This window comes from Propithecus coquereli, unplaced genomic scaffold (assembly GCF_000956105.1).
Source record: "Propithecus coquereli isolate 6110/MARCELLA unplaced genomic scaffold, Pcoq_1.0 Scaffold67, whole genome shotgun sequence".
NCBI lineage: Eukaryota > Metazoa > Chordata > Mammalia > Primates > Indriidae > Propithecus > Propithecus coquereli.
The window spans coordinates 5,262,964-5,277,878 of NW_012152729.1; the positions used below are offsets into that span (position 1 = coordinate 5,262,964).

The 14,915-nt window shown below is 56.4% G+C and overlaps 1 protein-coding gene across 1 annotated transcript in view; it reads right to left on the minus strand.

The window, feature by feature from the left end:
• Nucleotides 1-2,961, minus strand: part of CDH5 (cadherin 5, type 2 (vascular endothelium)) — a 30,916-nt gene extending 27,955 nt beyond the window's left edge. Inside the window, exon 1 of the mRNA XM_012660618.1 lies at nucleotides 2,851-2,961. The gene's annotated coding sequence lies outside the window, so the exon portion shown is untranslated. The remainder of the gene's footprint in view (nucleotides 1-2,850) is intronic.
• Nucleotides 2,962-14,915: the final 11,954 nt, after the last annotated feature.

Genomic DNA, 14,915 nt, shown 5'->3' on the forward strand with positions numbered 1-14,915 from the left:
ACAGTCTTTGAGGTAGAGGCTACCAGTTGACCAGACCAAGTTGTTGATGCAAAACAAATCCATGCTGGGTTCTCTGGGCTGCAGCTCATCCAGTCTCTCTCCCTGTCTTCTGATGGGACAGCGCCAGGCTTCAGGGAGAGAACACCCATCCTAGGGAGCCTCTTCCAGCCTCCTCTGGGCTTCCTGACTTCGGGACTGGGGGGCAGTGGGAGCAGCAGCAGGAGTCCCACGCACCTGTTTGAACCTGCCCAGCTGCCCAGGAGCGCTGTGGCCTTGGGCCCGTCCCTTGCTCTCTGAACCTGAGCTTCCTCCTCTGTGATGGAGGCGACAACAGCTGCCTCTCTGCGCTGGAGGATTAAATGAAACCATGGGGGCACAGCTGGCACACAATAGGTGCTCAGTAAGCGTGTGGGTGTCTTGACTCCCACCTACCCACCCCCTCCAGCCTGGCAGCTGTGGCTTCCACTGGCCGACTCACACCTGACCTCACTTCCCGGCTGGGCCCTGGGCCCGCCTCCCATCCCCATGTTCTCTCCAAGAGGAAATCTCATTCACCGCCTGCCCGGCCCTGCCCCGCACGTCCCACTCCCTCCTCCTTCCAGTGTCTGTGTCCGCCAGGATCTGACCGTTGAGCTGTGGCCCAAGGCAGACAGCCTGGGGGTCCCTGAACGAGCTTAGGACCACCCCCTGCCCTGGGGAGACGGGTAGACTGAGGCCTCCCGGCATCCGGGCTCCTGCTCTCCCTCCAGGAAGCCATCTGTGATTATCCACTTGAACCAGCTTGAACCTGGACCAGGACGGGCTTTTCAGTAGCTCCTCAGCCAGAAGCCAAGCTCCTGAGCGCAGGCCTGTCTTCTAGAACGCTCCCTCCCCAGGATCACTGGGCTCCTGGCTTGTCCTTGTGGCTGCATCTGTGGCCTGGGCTGCCCGACTTCTCCCCTCTCTGAGCTTCCCTGTGGAATGTGGCATGGGCTTCGGGGCCAGAAGGGGACAACCTCGCTCACATCCTGCTTCCACCTCGGACGAGCCGTGTGACCTTGGACTGGCCGCTCAGCCTCTCTCAGCCTTGGTGGCTGCATCTGTCAAATGGGAATTCCTGTAGTAGTGTCAGGATGGCCGGGGGTGGGGGTGCAGAGAGGTGGTGGAGGTTACAGGAATGGGTCCGTGCAGGCAAAGGGCCCAAGCTTTTTCCTGGGATGGTGGCCACCGTGTCCACTGTGTGTCCCCGAGGCAGCAGTGGAGCTGTGAGTCATTCAACTTTGGGAGAAAATAAGTGGCCCCTCCAGCTTCCTGCCCCCATGTCCGGTCCTTGTTCGGCAGCACAATAGTCCGGGCTCAGACTGCAGGGCGGGCAGCTTAACCCCTTCAAGGCCAGTAGACACCTCCCCTGCCCCACACCACAATAAGCCGGAAGTGGCAGGGCTGCCCGGGGTGGCTTAGTAGCTCCTTATGAGGTCACCTCCCCCTCGGAGGTCACCTGCTACCCTCCTCCTGAGTCCCGCGGCTCCCCACCACCTGAGGATTGTCCTGGTCCTGGCTCTGGCGGCCTGTGGCATCACTCGCTGCTCTGAGGAGCCCTCCAGCCACACCAGCTCCCCCAGGTCTGGGCATGGAGTCGGTGCCCACAGGTGCTCGCCAGAGGAAGAGCAGAGTCCTCTCCCTTGCACCCCTCCCGCGCCGCTACTGGGCACCTGACCCCCTGACTTAGGGTCAAAACCTTCATGACATTCACAGCCACGGTCAGGTCTGGGGCAGCAGCCTCCATTCCCTAAAGATCCCCTGCGACGAGCCCTTCCCAGAACCAGGGGCGCACATCACCTCGCTTAATTGACTGAGGAAGAGACTGTTTCCCACATTTTACAGACGAGACACCCGAGACCTCTGCAACGTGTGGAAAGAGCCCGGGCTTTGCAGGTGAGATCCTGGTTCGAATCCTCACGCTGCCTCTTTGTTTTCCAGATCTCAGTGGCCTCCACTGAGATTGGAAGAAAGAATATATCTACCCCTCGGGGCTGTTGATAGTAAAATAAGGAGCCCACATCACCTGTAGTTCCCACAGTGAATTGCAGAAAGAATCACTGTCCCCATTGTTCAGATAAACAAACTGAGGTTGGGGGGTTTGGGTAACTTTCCCACAGTCACACCAAAGCAAATGGGAGAGCGGCGATCTGCACCCAGGGTCTCCAAGCCAGGCTCTCGCCCAGACCTCCCACCTTCAGGACATCGTGAGGGGCTTCCCTGGGCTCTGAGGGCCTTGGGGCCTTTGGGTGTGAAGGGGAGAAAGGGTGGGCCGCTTTCCCAGCTATAGCGCCCTCAGCACACAGCCGGCCGCTGTGGCGTTTGGGGCAGGGAAGGGGAGGGGATTTGGGGATTTCACAGGCAGGGCCTCAGTGCCCAGAGTTAAGCCTCCGCTCGCCTGTCCTCAATATGGGGGCACCGGCTGGCAGAGAGGGGCTGAGCTTCCAACACAGGGTGTTGTGGGTAGGGGTGAGGGGGTGATGTCAGACCTTGGTAAATCCTCTCCCACAGGGGAAACCAAGGCCTGGGTGTCACGCCTCTGCCCCAGCATGCTGGGCGACTGGGGCAGAATCCTGCCCTCTGGCTGGGGGGCCCTGGGGCCACACTGAGTTGGAGAGTCCACCTGCTTGGGGAGAGCCGAGCCCTCACCCCTTCCCTCAGCCCTGGGATGCCCATTTGTCCCCCTGGCACCACCGCAGGGCGCACCTTCCCCTGCTGTGAGCCGGGAGGAGACCCAGTCTGCCCTCGAGGACCTGTTCTCCCCGGGGAGCCGACGGGGCCGTTCTACAGATGGGGAAGCCAAGGACCCTCCCGTGCGGAGCCCCCACTCACTGCGCCCGTGGGCTGAGGGGCGTCTCCGTTCCGTCAGACCGTCGATCCGTCCAGGGCTGAGTGTGGTGCGGACTCAGTGGAGCCGCCGACCCGCCTCTCGAGGGGAGCCACACCCCGACGGCGAGGGAGGCCTGGCCGCCGCCCCTTCAGGTTTTCCAGCTGGCCCTGGCCCACTTCCCCCCGGGATGGCTTCCTGTTATTGTTCCTTTGTGAGGGCCGGGCTGGCTGCAGATAGGCAGGCCCCGCGGTGGGCGGCAGCCTCAGCCCGGGCAGGCTGTCCCCATGGAGGCCTGGCCCCGAACCCGGCCTGGCACGCTCGACTCCAACCCCAGCTCCAGGCCTCAGCTCTGGGCCCTGAGCCTGGCACCTGCCAAGGGCCTGCTGTGGGACCCCAGGCCCGCAATGTCACATCTAACCCACCTTGGAAGCCTGGGGGCAGGTGTCCTCACCCCCATCTAATAGCCCGGGAAGCGGAGGCTCACGGGTTTAGGGTGCTTGTCTACCCAGCTGCGGTGCAACAGAGCCAGAAATCCCGCTGGGTCAGCCTCGCCCAGAGCTGGATCTTCCATGGTGACCCCATGACATCCTTGGGGAGACAGGCTTTAAAGGTGATGGGGAGGCTTCGTGAGCCTTGGAGGTATGTTGGGTGGGAGATGGGGAACAGACAGCACCTCTTGGCTCTCCCAGGTGGGGGTGGGCCTGGGCTCCAGCTCTAAGGCACCAGCTTGGGTCTATGGGGGCCATTTGGGTTTAGGGATATTGGGTGGAGTCAAGTGACCTGGCTCTGCTTCTGATGTGACCGTGGGCCAGTCCTGTCCCCATGGAGCCTCAGCTTCCTCATCTGTAAAATGGGGATAATCTTAGCCTCAACTACAGAAGGCTCTTGAGGTAAGCAAGAATCGAAGAGGGGCTTGGAAGACCATGAAGCTCGAGGCCGGACCAGAGCCCATCAGAACCAAGAGGCGGGGAGGGGGAGGGCTGAGAGCCACAGGAGGGGCCTCTGCAACCTGCACGTCCTGGGCCCTGTCCCGGACCAACTGATTTGGAAGCTCCCAGGGCAGGCCCTGGGAATCTGTGCTCTGAAGAGCTGCCCCTGTGTTTCCATAGGGGAATCGCTGGGGGTCCTGAGCTTGTTCCACTACACAGCTGGGCACGCAGAGACCCTGAGAGGGACAGGGCCTCGCCCAGGGGCACTGGGTCGGTACATGAGATGGGAATGGGGGTGACGGGGTATTTTGTTGTGGGGGAGGAGACGAAGGTTTCTCTGTTTCAGGCAGGTTGAGTTTGAGTTGCCCGTTAGACACCCATGTGGCGATGGCAGGTCAGTGCTTGGATACAGGGCTGAGTCCGCTCTGGGGATGGGGCTTGGAACCCACGAGTTTACGGCCGGCACCTGAGGCCAGGGGAGTGAACAAGCTTCCAGGGAGGGAGGCCCTGGGCCCACTGACGTTTGCGGGTCCTTTAGAAGAGGGTCCAGCGAGGAAGGAGGGAGGCCACGAGAGGACAGGGGAGGGGTCAGCGGGGTGAGGAGAGGACTGAGACTCAACTGCTGGATTTGGAAGATGAGATCGTCGGTGACTGTGACCAGAGCAAGTTAAACCGAAAGGAGTAGACAAGACAGATTGGAGGGGCCCGAGAAGGGCGGACGGGGAAGGCGAGTCACGTGTGGCTGTGGCTCCGTCCCCAAGTCTTGCAGTGAATGGGAGTGGAGAAGTGGGAGGGTTTTTTAAGCTACGGCAGCGTGCTTGTGTCCCCAGGGAGCGTCCAGCAGACAGGGAAGGCAGATGATGCTGGGGCGAGACGAGTGACCTGCTGGAAGGAGAACAGTCCTTGGGGCGGGATTCTGAATGGGGTCCAGCACACGCAATCACCGTTTGTGGAATGAACAAACAACAGCTCAGCGTTTCCTTTCCAGTGGATGAACTCTGTCTTCTCCCGGAGGGCGGGCTGGCCGCAGAGGGGCCAGCACAGGCCAGCGCCCCATTCCCTGTGTCCCAGCCCGCCCGTGCCCCGCCTGTGCCGACTGTCTGCCCTCATGGTCTACGTGCCCGTGGGGGTATGCCAGCCTGGGCGTCGCTTCCTGATGGGTCTCAGGCTCGGGGCTGGTGGCAGGTGGGGACGGGGCCTGTCCTGGCACCGTCTGCGGGTCTCCTTTGTACTCCCAGTGCATGAGGAAGTTGACTCTGCCCTGAAAACTGCCATGCCACGCGTGTCATCCATAAACAAGGGAATGGTCCACCAGGCACGCGCCTGGGCCCCAGGATAGCAGACGTAGTTCACGCTGCAGGAGGGGAGGCTGCTGCCCCCTGGGGCTCCCTGGGGACCTCACGCCCGATTTCTGGCACTGCCCAGCCCCTGCTCCAGCCCCTCTGGAGGCAAAGATGGTAACAGGAGGGCATAAGGTCAGGAAGTGCCACCGGGAGCCAGTAGTGGACCAGCAGGAAGTGGGACGATCTGTGAAGCCAGATTAGCAGCGAGGAGGAAGCAACAACGGGAGCCGTGGTGGGCGGGTGTACCCACAGCGAACCCCAGGACACCCACCCAGCCTCTGCCAGGGAGCCCTGCTGGGAGAGGTACTGGCGTGAGGGTTGCAGACCCGCGATCAGATCCTAGCGTGGCCAGTTGCTGCGGCGGCCTGCCTCTCCAAGCCTCCCTCTTTCCTCACCTGTGAAATGGATTACCCGGTGGGGCTTTGTAGGGCTGTTGGGAAGATCCAATGAGACAATGAGATTAAATGACAGTACCCATAAGCCTTACTGAATAGGTGTTTCTCAAAGTGTGGTCTTTGAGCCATCTGCCCCAGAATCTCTTGGGGTGGATGTTGAAAATGCAGATTTCTGGGCCCCACCCCAGGCCAGTAGGGTCCGAATGGCTGGGTGATGGAACCCCAAGACCTACATGTTTGTAGCCCCCAGGTGACGTGTTTGCATGCTCACGTCTGAGGATCACAGCCTCCGCGTGTGCTGGCAGCACACTGAGCTCTCCATGGGACTCCTCAGTCAACCCTCAGAACAATCCCGGGAGGTGGTGCTAGTGTTAGTCCCATTGTACAGATGGGAAAACAGAGGCTGGGGGTTAAGTGCTCCCTGAGATCAAAGAGCTTTGTCAGTGGCGGAACAGAAATTCTCACCCAGGTCCCCAGAGGCCAGCTCCTCACTCACCAAGCTCTCCTGTCCCGCTGCAGCTGCGTGACTTGGCACTCTTCCTCAAACGAGAGCTCCCTTTCCTTCCTCCCCACAGCGTGAGACACCCGAGGAGAGGATGGGGCAGGGAGATGATGCCCTTGGCTTCAGCAGAGGTGGTCGGTGCCCAGGCTGTTCTGCCTACCGTGTTTCCTTCTCTCTCCCCCGTCGCCTGCTCGCAGAGCCCCATCAGCCTTTTCCACCCAGATCTCACCTCCTCTGTGCTCCCGGAGCACTTTAAACAGAGCCCACCTCCCCTCCCCCACCCAGGCATGTCTCATTTGGGTGCTGGTCCCTGTCGCCGGGCACAGGGTGAGATCTCCCTAAATGTGGGCTCGAAACGGTGTGTTCCTTGGAACCCACGGTCAGCCCACTGCGGGCCAGATCTGCGGCTTCCGCGGGGGTCCTCTGGGGGTGCAGGGCTCTTTCCCTCTGCTCTGGATGCCCCCCCCCGTCTCTGCAGAGAGCTGGGTCCCTGCCGCCCCTCCCCATGCCCCCTGTTTCTTCCCTCCCATCGGGCTTCCCTCCTGCCTGGAAGGGACGACGCCGCTTCTTGGTGTGGCCGGCATAAATGCCGTGTCGTATTCTTTCTTTCTTATTTGTGGTTCTTTATCTGCTGTGGGCTGAGTCCCAGCTACTCCTGCTTGTTCGAGTTGAGTCTCAGCGCACAGTTGAGGAATGAAGTTAGATTTGCCTGTGAGGAAGCACCTGGAATTCACTCCACGGTTCTGTCGGTAGCTCGACTGGGCTGCTGAAGAATTTTCCTCTCCTCTCTCTTTTCTCCAGATAATTGCTCCAGATACAAGAGGCTGCTGCATTTGTGGCCCCCTGAGGAGCCAGGGTATCAGAGGGGCCAAAGGGGCCAGGTGAGCGTTTTGCGTTCACGGGCAGGTGACGGTGTGATGGGTTTGGTGAGCTGGCTGGGCTAGAGACGGGGGCAGGCAGAGCTTTTGGGGAAAAAATACTAATAGAATAGGGTGGGTCTGGGGGAGTCTGGGGGTGTTCACAGGGGAGGCGAGCAGGAAGTAGAAGGAGCAGGGAGGGGTCTTGCCTGCAGATGTGGTCCCACAAGGAACAGGGATCTTTTGCTGGGAGCCGTAGGCCCTGGTGCGAACTTCTCAGAGCAGGAGGGGCCCGGCTCACCTTGGGGGGCCGAGATCTGAGCTGAGGGTGGGCACGGCCCAGGGGAGAAGGGCCCACGTTTCAAGTGAATGAATGCGTGCACGCGTGGATGAACGGGCGGGTGGGCCAGTGGCACGTGCAGGCAGACGCAGGTGGAGGCTGGGTGCACGCCTGTGTTGCTGCGGTGTGTTCTGGTGCTCCGCGCAGAGCGGATCCTCCTCTAAGGCGTCAAGGAGGCACCAAATCAATCGGTCAATCAGTCTCTCAGCCCAGGTGGGTACCAAGCTCTGTGCCAGGCTGGGGGTGGGGAGTTCAGGGAAATAAAAGAGAAGGTCCCTTGATAAGCTCTGCAACTGGGGTGGAGTTAATTAGAGTCACCAACAGGACCATGAACTGAGCACCTACTATGCGTCATCCTGTGTCAGGCTCAGTATCTTATTTCCAGTATCCGCAGTGGCCTTGGGAGGGGGGTGTGGATCTGCTTATTTCACAGCATTAGGTGACTAGCCCAGTGTGGCGCTGCTGGGTACAAGCCAGGCTTTGGTGTGTCTGCCGAGCCTTGCCGAACACTCCAGATCCAACCTGAGGCTGAGCTGCTCCAATGTTCTGCCTCCGAGCCTTTGTCCATGCTCTCCTTGCCACCTAGGAGGCTCATTCCTTCTTCCTTCTCCCATCCTAAATCCTCCCAGCACGTCAGTGTCCAACTCAAACACTGGATCTCTCCATCCAGCCTTCCTGGCTTCCATTCTGGAAAGCATCTTGTCCCCATGCCGCACGCTGTCTGTCCGCCCTGCCTGCACCCCACTAGCTTAGTTTCAAAGCCTGTCAGGCCCTTCCCCCGTTTTCTCATGTAATGATTCCTCACAACAGCCTCGACAGATGCAAATGCTATTTGTATTCCCATTTCCCTGATGAGAGGCTCAGAGAGGCCGAGTAACTTGCCCAGGGTCACACAGCTTCCGAGTAGCAGAGCCAGATTTCAACCCTCATGTTCCTGTTCCCAGTTTAATGCCCCCTGCACAACATCATCCTTCCTCTGATCACCTGTCATTGTTTACCAATGTTGGATGCTCATTTATTATTAAAAATATACACTCGATGCCCAGGCTTTGCCCAGCCCTGTGCTAGACACAGGGGACACCCAGGCCTCTCTTTGGCCAGGAAAGGACCGACTGAACAGGGACTGAATTCCCGACAGTGAGAACAATACCCTATCCGCAGCCCTGGGAGGGTGGGGGAGGCTGCTCAGAACACTTTCCCAGATGTTTCTCACTTTTCTCTCACAACATCCTGGAAGGCTGTAGGGAAATGGTGCTCCAAGGGGCTGAGGGAAAGTGGTATCCTGCGGTTACATGCTGGGGCGCATCTGCCACTTACGGTGTGCCTGATTCTGGACCAGCCACGTAGCCTTTGGTACCTTAGTTTTCCCTTCTGTAAAATGGGGGTGATTGCATGCCTTCCTCACGGGGTTTTGGGAAGGACTAATTGAAAAGATTTATGTAAAGTGTCTGGAATGGTGTCTGGTATACACTAAGTGCTCAATAAATGTTCGTCATGACAGTGATGCGCAGAGAGGTTAATGGTGGGGGCACCTGCGTGTGTGTGAGGACACACGTGTACACATGTGAGGGTGTTAGCATGGGCCCCGCGTGTGCTCGGTGTTTGCTGGGCAACCGTGTAGATATATATGAATGCGCAGGAACAGGCATGTAGTGCGTAAGGCATCCACATGGATGGTGACCACGTGTGCTGTGTTTGTGGTTCACGAGTGGGCTGAGGGATGCGTTAGCCAGGCCAAGGGAGGGCCATGCTTTCTTTGGGCAGCCTCCTCCTCCTCCACTGTCTGGAGTCGTCAGCCTGTGTCACCCCACTATCCAAGCCTTCTGGTTCCCCATCTCCTGCAGAGGCCCAGAGAGGGCAGGGCCTTAGTCAGTGTGGCCCAGTGAGCCAGGGAGGGGTAAGGTGGGACCAAGGGCCCTGCCTCGCTGTCTGGAGGGCAGGCCTGAGTCTGGCAGAAACCCTGTCCAGAGGAAGCCAGGACTTCCTGTTTCCCTGCCCCGCATTCCTTGCGCCCTCCGTCAAAGCATCCTGGAAAACAATGGGTCAGAGTCTTCGACATCTGTGGGGCAGGAAGGTGGGTCAGGGCCCCGTCTGTCCCGCCTCTTGATGGAGCAAACAGACATGGCTCCGGCACCAGCCCTGGGCTCGGCAGAGTGGCAGCAAGCCCAGAACCAGGCAAACCCAGCTCGCCAGCCTCCTGCCTGTCCGGGTCTCTTCCCCGGGGCATCTGTACACCCGCCAGCGCTCCTGCCCCTGTGGCCTGAGGCGGGATCTTCTGGGCCAAATCCAGCTAGACCTAGTCCTGGGGAAGGAAGCTGCGAGGAAGAAGCCAAGGTAGATTGGATGGAGCTGATTGCACAGGCTGGTAGAGGTCTTGCAGCTGTACCCACCTTCCATGCTACTGAGAACCAAGACGGAAATGAGAGAGATCTGACCGGGCAAAAGAAATCCTTCCAACTCCTGTGCTAAAGCTCCACACTCATGGGGTGTCTCTGAGCCTGTTAACTCCTAGTTTACATACAGGTCTAACAAGCCTGGTTCTCCAGGGCAGAGGGGCACAGCGGTAAGAGCAGCGGGCTGGGTCAGATGTCCTGGTTCTGATCTCAGCCTCTGCTGCTCATGGCTAACCAGTATTTTCATCTCAGTTTTACCATTCGTGAAATGGTTGTGACTTGCCATGTTCTGCTCAACTCACAGGCAGCCGGAGAGGGTCACAAGAGTAACAAATGTCAACGTACTTTGTAAACTCTGATGAATGCCTTCTCCTCCTCTGCTGTGCCAAAGAGGGCATGGAAGCTCCGTGCCCCACCCCCGTGCCTTGTCCTATGTAGCTCTTCCGTCCAACTGTGCCTGGGTTGTATCCTTTGTAATAAACCAGTAATCGTAAGTAAAGCCCTTTCCTGAATGCTTAGGAGTCATTCTAGCGAATTATTGAACCTGAGGGAGGCTGCCCTTGAATTTATAGTTGGGCGGGCAGAAGTGTGGGTCACCTGGGGACCCCATTTATGGCTGGTGTCTGAAGTGGGGGCAGCCTTGTGGGACTGAGCGCTTAACCTGTGGGGTCTTCATGAACCCTGGGTGGTTAGTGTCAGAGTTGACTTGAATTGTTGGAAACGCAAGTGGTGTCGGAGAGTTGGACAATTGGTTGTTAGAAAAGACCACACAACTTCCCTCGGGCCAGGCTTGCTGCTAAGGGTTTAAAAGCAACAAAACCCCCCCCCCCTCCGGCCAAAAAAAGGGGTCCCAAACGGGGGGTCCCAACAACAACAACGGCAAAATCCGAAGGCCCAACCCAAAACCCCGGGAAGGCAACCAACAAACCGGGGTAATAAAAACCTCCAAAAAATCCGCCAAAAGCCCAAGCCTCAAAACCACCGCCCCAAAACAAAAAAGCCCAACTCAAGCCGGCCCCCGGAATTGCCTGGGGAGCGCCCCTCTCCACCCCAAGCTCTAGATGGGACAAGGCACATCTAGACATTCTGATTTAATTGGTCTGGTGGGGGTTGGACTTCACTATTTTTTAGAGCTCCCGAGAAGATTAATGTGTATAACGTTGCACCCGGGGCTTTAATCACTGCCTTGGGGGAGGGTGTCCCACTCTTAGCCCCATTTTGCAGGTGCAGAAGCTCTGGGAGATTAAAGGATATGCTTGGGCTATACAGCTACGGAGAGGGATGGGGAGCTGGAATTCTAAGTCCCTGCCATTCTACTTCCCCTTCTTCCTCCCATTCATTCCATTGCTCCATGTAGAACCGTGGGGGAACCATGCCCGTGGTTCCCCAAGCCGCTTTCGTTGGAAAAGCGAATGGTTCCCGATGTCGCCATCTAGTGGCGACCGGTGCAAACTGACAAGCATCTTCAGAACCTGGCGCGACCGAGCTCCCAGGCGACACCTGTAGAAAGAGGAGGAGAGATCATTCGCAGTCGCCCAGACAGTTATTTTTGGGAGACGTGGGTTCATTTTCCCAAAAGGTGTCCTTTGAGGAGGAGAACCGAATGATGGCGGGTTTCAAGTTTAAGAGCCGTTGATGAAAGAGTCCACCCTCGGAGCCCAGGCTGGGTCCCGGGCAGAGCCGGGAAGCGGATGCGCTGGTGCAGGAGGGGTGGGCCCGCCCTCAGAGGCTGTCAGACCTTAGTTTGGGCACTGATTCATTCGACAAACAGCTACCGCAGCTCACGTCTGAGGCTGCACTGGCTTTCAGACAGCAGGAGGAGAAGCATAGAATATTCCGCGTGCTAATCTCCCACAGTCCAAGCAGGTCTGCTCTTGGTCCGGCGCAGAAGCTCCGGTTGAGGCAGGTGGGGTGAGGAGGGGGTGATGCTCCCCGTCGGGAGACCTGAGGTGGCTGTGGGAGGGGACAGCCTCTTGGAGCTGGTGCCCAGCGTCTGAACAGGAGCCCCAGAGATGAGTCCGAACTCACGGCTGCTGCCCACCCTGCTGGCTCCGTGGACCAGACGAGAGCCGCCAGGGGGTTCTCACCAGGGACAGGGCGTGGGAAGCAATAAGGCTATCTGAGGAAGGAGGGAGTTATTGACTACTCTCAGGCACTCACAGGATGCAGTTCTTTTGTAAAACTAAATCTTAGTGGACAAAAAAGATTTAAGGGCTTTTACTGTTGGAAGGTAAACCCCCTAGCGTGGAAGTTTGGCATTAGATGTTGTGTCCTTGCTTTTTCCTGTAAATGCTGTTTTAGCATTTGCCGTGTGCCAGCCTCATCTGATCACGGGCTCCTCTATTCCCAAACACATATTTGCATCTCATGGGAGACAAAAATTCCAAGGAACACAGTTTGGGAAACACTGACCCAGAGGGAGGTCTCCAGTGGTTTGCCACAGGGCTCTATCGCAGGCATTCTAGACCAGCATTCTTCACCAGTGACTTAGAAGAAAACATCAATGGGCTGTTCAAACCCTGACGGGATGGAGAATAGGTTGGGTGACAGGTCAGGATCCCAAGGTCTGATAGGGTGAAGAAATGGTTCAAAATATCAAAGCGTAACATTACAAGTATGAGTTGAAGGCTCTGCACTTGGGTTAAGAAAAAAGTCAAGACTATCTTCCCAGAGACAGGGGAGACACATATGAGAGAAACTGAGGACCATTTGGTCAATAGTTGGGGTAATAATGCAAATAATGGTAGCTAACATGGATTACCTTATTTGGCCTTCACAACAATGCATGAGATAGGTATCATTATTATTGACCCCCATGCCACAGATGGGAAAACCAAGGCTCACAGAGGTTAAATAACTTGCCTAAGGTCACAGAGCTAATAGGTGATGGGGCATTAACCAAGAACAAGCACCTCCCTCTGGGCCTGCTGGCTCTTCCCTGGCCAGTCATTGAGTGGAACACATGTTTATTCCTTGTAGCGATGGCATGCAGAACAGCCACAGGAAAGTTTAACCTAAAGTAGAATAGGAGGCCAGGAGGTAGTGAGCTCCCTGTCCTTGGGGAATGTTCAAGCAGACACTGGCAGTGCTGTTGTGATGAGAATCCCAGCATTTGGTATAGTCTAGAAAAAATAATATTTAAGGTCCCTCCTTCCTCTGCTAATCTATAATTCTGCTATAGAAACTTACAACTTTAAAGTCAAGTTTATGATATGGGAGAACTATATTTTTTATGCATGAAATGTATGCATTATTTATAACACTTTGGGGTTTCTCCGATGACAAATACGCACTCTGTATTTATTCTTGAGTTCTAGGACTTGTGACAAATTTTACATGGCCAGTTAGAGTTTACGTTTCAGCTGATTATTATGACATTTATAGTTATTGTACGTTTATATTTATGACACAGGATTAGTCACATTTATGATGTACTGGGTGCCCAGTCATTGGTCAGGAACCCCGGCTGAATATCTTGCATTGTTTCTGTGGGAAAACGTGTCCTGCTTTACAGCAACTCATTTTACGATGCGGATTCAGAAACTCAGCAAATTTACTTTGGGAGAAAAAACTCCATAGACATTAGATTCAGGGAAGTCTCATATATTTAGGGGTAGACAGGCTTGCGTGAGCTATGTGGCTTGGGTGAGTTTCTCAGTATTTCTGTGTCTCAGTTTTCTCATTTAGGAATGGGAGCGGGGGTGAGGGGGCACCCCCTCCCCAACATGGCTGAGGAGGTGACTTCGGCTTTGCCTTGTGCCTTGTTTGGCACATGGGAGGTACTCGGAGCAGAGTCTTCCCTCTCTCTCATCCTTCTTGGCGCTGATGACACTACCTTGGGAACTATGAGCCTTGAAGGCTGTTCGCCCAGAGGGGCTGTGGCTTTTGGAAGCTTCCCAAGAGTCCTCCTGCCAAGCAGTGTGTTTTCAGCAAACATAAGAATTTTGCTCTGGGCCTCCAAACTAAACTCATTTCACCTTAGATAAAAGAAATCAATCCTTGCAGCTGAGCTGTTGCCACAACATTGATTTAGCATAAATTTCGAGATAGCCTGGCTAATAAATAAGGGGAAAGGCAATAAACCTTAGGGAGAATTATCTGCAGGGGGATTGGGGTGGCCAGCTGGGGAAGGGAGGGGGTGGTTAATTCCCACCCCCCTGACCTGCCTCCATTTCTGCTCCCACACTGAGACTCTCATCCACTGTGGAGCGAGCAGCAGCAGCAGAGACTCCATCAGGGCTGCCTGGCGGGTGGTGGATTTGGGGAAGTGGCAGAGGGGCCGGGGGCCTCCCTGAGACTCTTGGTGGCTGGCAGAGCAAGGGAATATTTGCCTCTCTCTGGCCCTTAGTGCCCACCCATTTATGTGTGAGTCCCAGCCCCTGAGCTGTGTGATCATGGATATGTGAATTAACCTCTCTGTGCCTTGGTTTCTTCACCTGGGAAAACTGGGAATGTTTGTGGCAGGAATCGTGTGAGACTCAGGGACAGTGCCATTCATAGCCAGCATGGCAATACACGTCAGCTATGGCTCTCGCACTGTGGGAGTTAAAGAAGATGCCATCTGCCAGGTGCCCAGCACCTAGTAGGTGCTCTGTAGGCAGAGCTACACTATTCTGGGAGGTGCACTAATGAGGTTTTGGGGCTCCCCCCTCAAGTCCTAGACCTTTCATCTTCCTCACCACACTGTGTCCTGCTGTCAGCCTCACTGTGACCCCCAGAAAGAATCCACATTGCTTTCCCTGGTGCCCCTCAAGCTCCTAAACTCTCCCTTAAATCCCAAGCTCAGAATTCAGGGTCCTTGACTTCCGCTGGACATAGTCCCTGCCCCCCGCCCCATTTCCTCCCCACCTCTGTTGGCCTCTCTGGGCTCCCTGGGTCACAGTCCCCACATGGCACAGGCATACTGGGGTCTCTAGCTAACTCTGCATCCCAGCTCCCCCCATCCCTGCATAACTGCATTTTTCATAGCGTGTTAGCAACCTAATTACCGGTTAATAGAAACCTCAAATAAATAACTCCTAGCCCCATCTGCTCACTGGTAGGTGATGAGGGAGAAACAAACGTGGATTTGAAAAGTCATACGTTTCCCCCAACGTGATTTCTGTCTCTGGTCATAAATGTCAGCGATAAATGAATCTGTTTTATTAAGAATCAGCACATTGGTTCAGGGAGGCATCTGCTGAGCTGTGAATCACAGAGCCTGGTTCCCCCCAGCCCTGTGCCGTTGAGCAGTTCCTGGAGCACCGCCTTCCTGCTTGAGTACCGGGGCCTTGGCAGAAGGGGCTGGCTCAGCCCCGGCCATCCAGCA